Source organism: Mus caroli, unplaced genomic scaffold (assembly GCF_978045245.1).
Source record: "Mus caroli unplaced genomic scaffold, Mus_caroli_1 scaffold_8, whole genome shotgun sequence".
Lineage (NCBI taxonomy): Eukaryota > Metazoa > Chordata > Mammalia > Rodentia > Muridae > Mus > Mus caroli.
Genome location: NW_028227263.1, coordinates 87,901,462 through 87,912,705, shown reverse-complemented (window position 1 = coordinate 87,912,705; position 11,244 = coordinate 87,901,462). Strand labels below are relative to the sequence as shown.

The following is an 11,244-nucleotide window of genomic DNA, read 5'->3' as shown; positions in this document are numbered from 1 at the left end:
TGCAAGCCAGAAAATAACATGTCAGCTAGTCTTTATAATAATTTAGTGTCAAAACCATTAACAACAACAAACCTAAGTAAACCCTCACTCCGGTACCAACAAGTCACATGGCTCTAACACGGTTCAGGTGTTCTGTAAATCAAAATTAGCCTCTTATCTACGTGTGATCAGGCAAGGCGGTTTCTTCTCAGTTGACAATCTACTGGAAGACAACACAGGAGGGGCTGGGCTTTTACCTACTAGTCTGGTAAGCCAGTGACATATCATGTTCTGACAGAGGCTGATGGCCTTGTTTGCTGAAAGGTTGCCCAATCTCAATGCCTGAATCCTTTACTCAGACAGTTCGGATGAAAAGTCGTAGGGGTCAGCCCTAGCAACAAAACACTTCTATGCCTCCTCGTGCGGCCAGTAGGCTACACCCTCTTGGCCTATTCGTCCCTCTAACTGACTCCTGGGCTTTCCTAGGCTGGGTAGCCCTGTCCGCTCTCGCGAGTACACCGAAGCACACTGGTCTATAGATTGAGTAAAAGGAGCAGAGGCTAAAAACGCCAAGCCTCTCTCAGCCCAGTCTCAAGATGGCGACGATGCTGGCCAGCTTCCACCCAGCCCAAGGCCATCTCCCCTTCCCAAAGGCCCCCGCGCCGCAGGCGAAGGCGAGCTAGAGGAGGGCCCCACAGAGCTGTGATCGGGGCGGGGCAGAGCCCGTCGCCGTCCCACGCACGCGCAACCCCGCCTCGCATCCCGCCTCCGGACTCCGAGCAGGGTTGGCGCGCGCTGCCTGTCGGGATACTCGGTCCGCCCACCTAGTCATCTCGTCCAGTGCTGCGTTCGCGAGATCCGTATTTCTCCCAAGATGGTGGCGCTCCTCTTTGGGTGACTCCAGGAGACTACAGGGCCTTTCGTCTTCGCCAGCACCTCGTCGCCCCTCCTGCGTTCGCTCGCTCGCTCGCTCTCTCGCTCGCGCACCCGGCCACGCAGCTGTTCACCGCCTCGTTACGCTTCTCTTCCGTCGACCTGTCGCTGACGGTGGCGCCTCCTTCTGCTTCTCTTCGGAGTTGCTCGCCGCCCTCGCCCCCCACTGTGGACAGATCGCGACAGCAGCGCTTCAGCGCCGACTTCAAGGTTGCCCAGGCGCCTGGCCTCTCGGCCTCGGTTTCCTGAGGAGAAGCGCGGGTCCCGCATGAGACCCGGCGGTGGCGCCAGCGAAAGGGAACGAGGCGGTGGCGGGCGGCGGCGGTGGACGAGGGCGACAAGGACCAGTGAGGCGGCCGCAGCTGCGAGGGCCGCAGCCCACGCGCGGGGGCGAGGACAGGTCAGTGCTGCTGCGGCTGCGGCCTGCCCGGCGCGCACCCTCTGGTCTGTACCGCCGGTCCCCTCGTCACCCTCCGGCCCGCGCTGACAGGGTAGGCGCCGGGCCCTCACCCGCCTCCGTGAGCGAGTGCTTGGGGCGCGTGGTCTGGAGGGGCCGGTGCCAGGACTAGGCCCTGGTGGCTGCGGCTGCTGCAGCCTTAACTGTCAGTGCTGGCTGGACGCAGGAGGGAGGGTTTTGTCACCCGCGGGTACCCGAGTGGGCCCGGGGTGGGGCGGACGTGCAAGGCGTCGAGATCGGGGGCCTCATCTAAGCAGAGATCGGAGAGCCAGCCGTGGCTTCAGGCTGCGAAAGGCAGGCCTTTTCCTCCAAAGGGGCGCTCTAGTGGGGAAGACATATTTAGATGTGTGCTTAGTGGGTTGGGGTATTGGGGGTGGATTGGAAGGAAGACGGATGAAGCGGCACCTCAAACCCAAGGATTGCGCTCTGGTTTTATTCGTGTGCTGTCTGGTAGGATTCAGTAGTTGAACGTGAGTTACTGATTCCTCAGAAACTGCAGTGTTAATTTTCAATGCAAACCTGTAAGCAGTTGGCCTCCTCCTCTTCTCCCCTCCCCCTTTCCAGTTGAGAAAATGAAAAGGACGTTTTCCCCATTTTGATGCGGAGGCTTTTTGTTGGAAGAATCAGAGTTGAATGTGCTATAATTGCGTTAGCCTTAAAAATAGAAAGCATAATTTTAATAAGTCTTTATCAGCTTTAGAAGAATCCTCTAAAGACAATTTTACGTCAATTTTTTTTAATGTCTTTTGAGCATGCTAAAATAGAACAGTATAAAATCTCGTTGGGATTGCGTTAAGTAGCTAGTGTACTGTTGGAAATGTTAACTAAATAGTATATGGGATGTGTTATCCACCATTATTTTACATCGTGAAGGGTATTCATATAACCCATGGTTTTGGGAGAAGCAGCAGCAGATTATGTTAAAATGTTTTGGATAGGGAAGTGCTTTTGAAATAAAGATGGCCTGAACTTTAAGAAATACAGCTGTTAAAAAGCTAAATATCAAAGCCCTATTGGACAAGAGACATGACGAATGTTTTTGTCACACCTTAGATTAGTTAGTACTCTTAAGATATCTTTTTGGTAAATCATGTAAATTTAGAATTCACGAGAGATAAAGAAAAATTTTGTCTTGTTATGTATGACAGAATAGACTGCTTACTGCACTTTTAAGGAAGTGGATACTGCATCTGTATTGCTGATAAGCCTAAGTAAGGATGACTGTAAATCCATAAATACATAGCTTTACAAAAAAGCCATGTATCAGAATTTGTAATAAAAATGAGAATTTCAACAATTCGCAGTCTATAGTTTAAGAAAGATACAGCACATAATAAAGATGAGGTGACTTGTAGCTTTGTTTTCAAAATCAGAATGTAGGTTGTGAAATAATTTGTGTCAATATTTACCTTGCATGGTGTGTTGTGAAGTGGTATACACATACTTCTTTGGATATTGCTCTTCATATAATTGAGGAGCTTAACTTTGAGTTTAGAAAATTCCTTTTGTATGCAGGTTTTGTAAGTGGCTTTTTTATCCCTGAAATAGCCACCATCACCCCCCCCCCCTTTTTTTTTTTTTTTTTTTTTGAGAAACGGTCTTATGGTATATTCCTGGATGATGTCTAACTCTCCTCTTGGCTTTGTCTCCAGGGTTCTGCGATTAAAAATGTATACCATCAGGACTGGCTACTTACCCTTTTTATGGTTTTAAATTAGAAAATCTGATTTCTACCTGAGACAAAACTCATTCTATTTGATTCGTTTTTTTTAACATTGCATTCATTAGGTATCTATAATGTCTCTGACATGTAAATTTTATTCAGTTGTATTTCTTAAACATTTGTGTCTTCCTTCAAATAATTACAGTAATAATTGTTTCTCTCAATTTTTATGAACATTTTCTTTTTAATTGGCCATAGCTAATTTTTTTTTCTGTTCAAGAGCTTAAGATGATCTTTTCAAATAAATCAACATCTTAAATGAATGGTTACTGGTATATTATCATTTATTCTAATTAGGTTTGTTTGTTATTAATGATAATATTACTGTTAATGGATTTATATTACATGTATATGCAGCTATTAAAAACATCAGTGTTCTGATTTTTCAACTGGAGATGAGTTGTAAGAGGTGGTCTTTTAAGTACTTTCAAATACGGAAAAACACGTGCCAGAGCAGAGGGTCATATAAAAATAGTCCTCAAAGTCTTTGATGTTCTCTTTAGAAAGGCTTAGGATAATAGAGTTTTGGTTTTGACAGTTACTTTTTCTTACTGATAAAAATAAAGAATGTTATGTTAGGTATGATGTCTCACATCTGTAAACCAACAATTGAGAGGCTGAGGAAGGATTGTGGCAAGGTCTAGGCCAGCCTAGACTAAGGCAAGACCTTGGCTCAAAAAGTTATCAATCAGAGATGTGATAGAATGTGTAATTGAAAACTTTTTTTCTTTAATTAATTAATTAATTAATATTTTTGGGAGGCAGGATTTCTTTGTCCTGGAGCTATCTGTATTGACCAGGCTGGCATCAGACTGTGTTTCCAGAATTCTTAAGTCTGTTTGGCCTATTTATAAAATACCAAAGACTGGTCAAAACCCCCCCACCCCCAACTCCAAAAAATGTATCTCACAGTCAAGGACACTGAGAAATCTTAAGATCAGAGCTAATTTTCATTGTAAATTTGAGTAGTGTTAGGAGGACTAAGGACTGAACCTAGGGCCTCTCAAGTTCTAGAACTGCTCTACCACTTCCTAGTCCTCTGTACACACTCCTTACTGGGAGTCCTCCTGCCACCTTCCATAGTAGCTGTGATTGCGGTCCTGTATCACTATGTCTCTGTGTATCTGTCTGTCTCTGTTTATTAGGGTTTTTGTTTGTTCTTTTTTTTTTTTGATTTTATTGTATAAGAGTGCACATGGGTGTGGTGTCTGTAGGGGTGAGAAGAGAGTGTTGGAACTGCTGTGACTGGGATTATAGACAGTTGTTAATTGCCATGTGGGCTCTAGAAATTGAACCCAGGTTCTCTGGAAGAGCAACAAGTGCTTTTAATTTAACTTTTGAATCATCTCTCCAGCCTTCCCTCTATTTCCCTCCCCTTCCTCTCTTTTTTTCTTTTGTCTTTTTCCCCTCCCCGCTTCCCTTTCTTGTGACAGTGTCTCTCACTAGCCTCTGAAGCTAGCTAGCTAGTTGAAGCTGGCCTCTAACTCAAAGACCCACTTGCTTCAGCTAAGATTAAGACATATGGTCTTTTAAAATTAGGACATTGCTCTCATTCATCAATGTAGGTCCTCCTAAAAGTTACACTTGTAATTTCATCACTTCCAATTTTAGGCTTTTAGAGAAGTTTTTTTTTTTGAGGGGGGGAGTGCAAAGATTCAGATCATATAGGGGAATATGTCTGAAATAGTTATCAGTATCAGCTAGTGTTTCTGAGGCTCCTTTGAATTGTGTGAGCTGAAATGGGTTATAAGGGTTAAAAAAAATAAGAAAATATCTATCATTTGGAAACTGATAGGTTGGTTATTTATTGCACATAATACCATTTTATTTTTTAATGTGATAATTCTGTTAAGTTATGGAATTTAATTGTCTATGCCCCTCCAGTTTTAGGGCAGTTCTGTAGACTTAATATCCCTTAACCCCTTAGCTACAATTGTAATGGATACTGTTTGTATCCTTTTTTTGTATCCTTGGTATATGTGTTCATGTCTTACTTGCAGCCCATCAATATCCTTTTACAGTACACATGCACATGTGGTATATAGAAAATAAAATAGATTTAGTCTGGTATGTATGCTACTCAGCCTGTCAGGACTCATATTTTGGACAGTGATTACCATTCTGATTCAATAATAAGAGTCAGAAATGTTTGTTTGGAAGAATAGCTACACTTATTTTGTAATTAGCAATTCACTTTTATGGAGTTATATATTTTTATAGTATTAGTAAAATATAATCCTTATAAGATAGCACAGGATTTAATTCTTTTGAATAAAAGATGTGAAATAAATTGTATTACGTAGAAATACTATTATTTTTCTCAATTTCTTTTTCCAAGCATGAAAGGCTTGAAATACATGACACTTTATTCCTTCTTAATAAAGTGACTTATTAATAAGTATACGTCAGATTTCCTGTTTTCATTTAATTTCAAAATATTACCTATACTTTCGTGATTTCAGTTGTCTATAACAACTAAACTAACTGAATAGTAATTTGGAAAGATTATAAGTATTGGACCTATCTACACATGAAAAAAAATTTTTAATACTGATTTTTAAAAGAGGTTTCAATATATATTACTTATTTCTAGGTTTTACCTGAAGCCACAGAGTAAGTAAATCGTTCAGAATTTCAGTGGTTTCGGAAACAAAACAACGTAGGATTATTGAAATGGAATAAAGAATGCAATATTCATGTTGTCAGAAGTTGTTGCTTTCCTTACATCTGTCTTGAGCCAGAGTGAACTAAATAGGAGCAGGCCATTTATCTTTCTAAGGCCTTGTTAATCATATTAAAGTGGTACTGCCTTCTTGTTACAGAGGATTCTGTTGCTCATATGTGATACTTCTTGAACATTGATAGATACTGTATGAAGAAAGTAACTTGCCCAGGAAATTTGTAGGAGAAAGGATGATGGAATACGGTTATACTGTTTTCTGTTAACATGGCTAAGCCTCCTGGTCTTTCTGGTATGTACCTCTTTTGAGAGCTGGGATTGCAGGGGTATATCTCCTTTACAGCCGCAATTACAATATATGAATTTGTTTCAGATTTGATAACTATTTCAATAAGCTTAGGTTGTTTTGTTTCCTAAACCACTGAAATTCTGAAGCACTTATTACTTCTGTGGCTTCAGGTAAAACCTAGAAATAAGTAATGTACATTTAACATGAAATTGTTAGTGATAAGTTATTTGCAAAGCTGAATTCCTTGTCATTTGCTCTTCTTGACCTGCTTTTTAATTAAATGAATTGCAAGTGAATAGGTTATAAGAATGATGGGAAAGGGCAGGCTTTAGGGGCCATAGTACCATAGTTAAACTTATTCTTGCAGTTCAGTTGTAGCAAATCTGAGTAGGAGCCTCACATAGAAATTGCCTTAGGCAAAAGAGAATCCTATGTAAATCTTGCTGAAGCTGGCATCTTTGAGTGAAACCAGAGTAGTAGTAGTAGTAGTATATAGGTACTGAACTTTTTTTATATGAGCAGAATAAAATTTTCCCTACACATAACCTTGTGTGTAATCTGTTGTTACTCTTAGCAGCAGCTCAGTACATTCAGAAGTTGGTCTTTCTTACCTGTCAACATCATTTAAGCAGTATAGCACAACTCTCATTAATTTGACAGAAATCAGATATTAAAAAAAAATCCTTCAATTTTAGTTTTACATAGCTGGGGATAGAATACAGGGTCTTGCTACCTAGCAGTGAGTTACATCCCTAGGTTGAAAAAAGTACTTTGAAAAAAATATGTTATGGAGCCTTAGAGATCTGTTTTGAATGGTGACGGGGTATGTGTGTGGGTGTGTGTGTAGATGGATGGTGGTAGCTGTGGCGGCAGTAGTGGTGGTGGTGGAGGCAGCAGGAGTAGTAGTAGTTGATAAAAATCAACATATATAACCTAGGGTAGACTGTATCTGGACATGTAGTGCAGACTGCCCTTGAATTCTTGGTCTTTGGCCCAAGTGCCGGGACACTTTTTAAGTTCTTGTTTGTTGTATATGTTTTTTTTAAAAGACAGAATGTCTTGTAGTCCACACTGGTCTCAATTTCTTAGTAGTTGAAGATAACCTCACCTACTTATCCTTCTGATTACACTGCTCCAGTGCTGGGGACTATGGGTGTGAACCAATTTTTGTGTGTGTGTCCAGTGCATACATGTTCAATTCAAAATGTTCTTCTGGACATTTAAAGCAAGCAGTTTGGCACACAAATTACATAGCTATGACATGAATGAAGATACTGTTGGTGTTGTACTTTTCTGAACAGTGGTTTTTTTTGTTTGTTTGTTTGTTTTGCTTTGTTTTTTTTTGTTTTGTTTTGTTTTGTTTTGTTTTGTTTTGTTTTGTTTTTTCGAGACAGGGTTTCTCTATATAGCTCTGGCTGTCCTGGACTCACTCTGTAGTCCAGGGAGACCTCAAACTCAGAAATCCGCCTGCCTCTGCTTCCCAAGTGCTGGGATTAAAGGCGTGGGCCACCACAGCCCAACAGAACAGTGTTTTAATGTGATATAATTTTTCTTTTTTTTAAAACAAAAACCTATGTTTTTTGTTTGTTTTTGCTTTTTTAAATAAAAGAGATGGCTATTCACTTAAAACTTCTAATGGACTTTCTGATATGAAAAAGTAGTCTTAGAGATACCATTGTGGAACCATGGCCATAACTTAGTTTTATAATCTGTGATATAAAATAAATGCTGATACCTCTAGTTAAATATAGAAGATATGAACAATATAGGAGAAATTAAAAGAAACCAACCACGCAATGTACCATTTAGTATGAACAAACTTTATATTTTGTTATTTCCTTGAATTCTTGTCTTTTCTGAAACTCATTCCTTGTTTTCATTAGTTGATACCACTCTTAAGAATTTCTTCTCATTATAGGTTCAGCACTTTACCTAGAATCAGATGTGAATCATACTGCTGTTTTTTTGGAAAGGAAAAGATGAAATGCGTAGTCTGTCTGTCTGTCTTTCTTTCTTTCTTTCTTTCTTTCTTTCTTTCTTTCTTTCTTTCTTTCTTTCTTTAAGAAAAATAATGCCTAGTGCATCCCAAGGGAAAGTAGAGTAGCCTCAATTTATTAGTATTTCTCCCTTAAGATTTCTATTTACTATGCCCCTCTGTGTAGATATATTTGCTAAGCATACAATATGCCAAAAATAAAGATAATATTTGCCTTTGTTAAATGTGTTTTTGTTTGGTAACTTAAATTGTTGTTTTTTGAGTACTTGTTGTATAGTATGTGTACTAATAGATAAATCTTATTTCAGATAAAGATTCATTAGAGACTATGTTTTTGTCCTCACTTTTGAAGTGACCTGACTGTGTATCATGTGTTACTGATAGAAAATACATTAAGAAAATCCAAATCCTTAGTTTCAAAGAAATGAAAATTTTCCACTTGTAAATGCTGTTCCATTCTCCATCCTCTATGTTACTGTTTCTCACTGATTCTATAACATTGTACAGAATTGTAGACTGGAGATGGGAATGTAAAAGTTTAGGAACTTAAAGAGGAATATACTTTCCTCTACAGATTGGGCTATATAATTTTAAAATAAGAGCCCTTAAAGCATAGTAGGAGAACTGAGCTAATTTTAGTCTTTTATCTGTACTTAACATCATGTATAATATTGGCTGGTACATTATGCTTCATGTTACTTTAAAAATGAAAGATTGTTTTGGTCTGATTTAACTTTGTATGGATCATCTTTTTACTGATTCTGAAATTTTCTCTTACTCCATTTCTTTTTTCTTTTTTTGAGTTAAATGAAACACAGGGAAGAGGTGAACTTAAAAACAGATATATGCACATAACTTAACCAATTGAAATTAGATGTCTATTCCTATACTGAAGAGTCTGGGAGAACAGTGAATGTTTATTTGTGTACACATTTTGTATTCTGTATCCTTTGTCTTCTCCCTTTTTCCATCTTTCCTCTTCTCTTTTTTCCCTCTCTCCAACCTCTTGTCTCCCAGTTATTTCCTCTCTCACTGTTCTCTCCCTTTTGTCCTTTTCCTTTCCCTTCTGCAGATACAGGTATTTGTAAATGTTGGAATGAATGAACTACTTTGTAGATTGTTCAGGTCTAGGTTAGAATATCTGCTGTAGGCACTTGAAATATGTATGTATGGAAATACATAATTCTCAAGGCTTGAGAATTTAAAGGTAAACAGAATTAAGCAGTACTAGATTGGCCTGGACAATTAACAAAGACCTTCTGAAGGTCTTTTAAAAATTGATACTAATTCTTCTTTTTAGTGGTCAAGATATAATAGCTTAATTATTTAGACACCTATTCTGCGCTTAAAATTATCATGTTATAGTTTTTTTGAGGGGGGGTTCTTGGCATTAAACCCAGGGAACGTTTCTTCTAGTCCTTTAGTCCTTTATGTTTTATCTTAATCTTTTGAATTATTATTACTGTTATTATCATTATGTGTTGTATGATGTGTATTTGGGCATAAGAGTGCCATGCTGTGATGTGTGTGAAGGTCAGAGGATAGTTAGGTAGATTAAGGTCTCTCAATTTTTAACTTTAATCTCAATTTTTAACTTTAATTTAAAACTTTTTAAGTGTTTTTTTTTTTTTTTTAAGTGCCAGGCTCATATGGCTTTATCCTACTCATGGAGATAATCTCAAGAGCTATACATTTTTATCTTATTAGGATACTTTTAATAAATTGGGAAGATTGTGTCATGGAATTCTCCATAGTCTCAGGGTTTTGTTTTTAGCTTAGACATTGTATATTCAGATTGTTTTATTAAAACATGTTACAAAATATTTAAAGCATTTAATAGTACATCATTAATCTACTTATCTACCATCCTGGAATATAAATGATGCCAGTTTTGATTTTTGTTTTGGAAACTAAATCTCTTCCTCCAAGTCCTCATACCCTCTCTTCTTATCCATGTAAGAGATTTCTTGAGGCTCTTGAATATCTCCTGTTTTGTATTTAAATATGACCTTTGCCAATAAGTGAGATATCATGCTTAAAAATGTATAGATATGTTTCATACATACTTGCCATCAGTTTATGTGTTTTTATTTTATGTGTTTTATCTGTTATGTTTTTGAGATATGTATGTTGACACATCTCTTTTGTGGTATTACGGTATATGGATAACTAAATAGTATTGTATCCCACTGCTTATGAATATTTTGGATTGCTTCCTATATTGCGCAGATCATTTATATACTTCCTTTGTAAAAGGTTTTCTTTAGGGAAAATTAAAGGGATGAAGTTGTTAGAAAATAGGATATATCCTGAACTTGATTAGATATGGCAAATTTTATGTGAATTTGATTTGCCAACATACACTGTATCACCAGTGAATGAACATTTTTGTTTCTAGCTTCTTTTACTAGTACTTGGAATAGTTAGATTTTAAATAATGATATCAAATGGCATCTTTTGTGTTTGCTTTAATTCTGAGTGGTTGGTAAAATGGTAAGAGTTTTATGATTTTTTTTTCTACATGCTTCAATTTAATGATTTTAATTAATTTTTTTAAGTACTGGAATTTGAAATCCAGGGCCTGCTGTATGCTAAGCAATTTTCTGTGTGTTTTATAATTTACAGAAAAAAAAAAAAACTAAAAGAAAAGAAACTCTACAAGGTTTTTTTTGTTGTTGTTGGTTTTTTTTTTTTTTTTTTAATGGCTGATTATCTGTCCAGTCATCAGTATATGGGCTTCTGTATGCTTTCATTTTGAGTTGTTATGGTATTTTGTGTGTGTGTATGTGTGTGTGTGTGTGTATACATACACATATATACATATATAATATTATATATAATACACATATATGTATGGATTTAACTTTTGTTGTAAATAATATAGCTTTCTCTTGATTTTATATCTAGGTGTGAGTTGGCTGGGAAATATGGCAACTATTTAAAACTAGAGGCATTTTTAAACTTTTCTCAAAGTGGCTACATATTTATATTCCTTTGAAATACTTTTATTAGTAATATGTGAAGGTTCTGATTTTTTTTCATTGTTAGTGTTATTGTCATTCTCAGTCCTTAACTGTCATTGTTCATTTGGGGTGCTCTAAAGTTTTAGGAAAAATAGTTTTGTTTGTTTTTTAAATAGGCTTCTATAGATAAAGAGAGGATGGAAATTGCAGAGCACAGGAAAACA

General features: G+C 37.6%; 1 protein-coding gene across 7 annotated transcripts in view; it reads left to right on the top strand.

Moving 5' to 3' along the window:
• Window positions 1–817: 817 nt before the first annotated feature.
• The window catches only part of Ube3a (ubiquitin protein ligase E3A), a 77,309-nt gene continuing 66,882 nt past the window's right edge, over window positions 818–11,244 (top strand). For 3 of the 7 annotated variants that reach the window (XM_021166378.3, XM_029479338.2, XM_021166374.3), the window contains exon 1: window positions 820–1,312. The gene's annotated coding sequence lies outside the window, so the exon portion shown is untranslated. Of the gene's footprint in view, window positions 1,313–5,914; window positions 6,065–11,244 lie in introns of all 7 variants that reach the window. The other 4 variants (XM_085841693.1, XM_029479339.2, XM_085841692.1 and 1 more) reach the window with 3 other exon arrangements.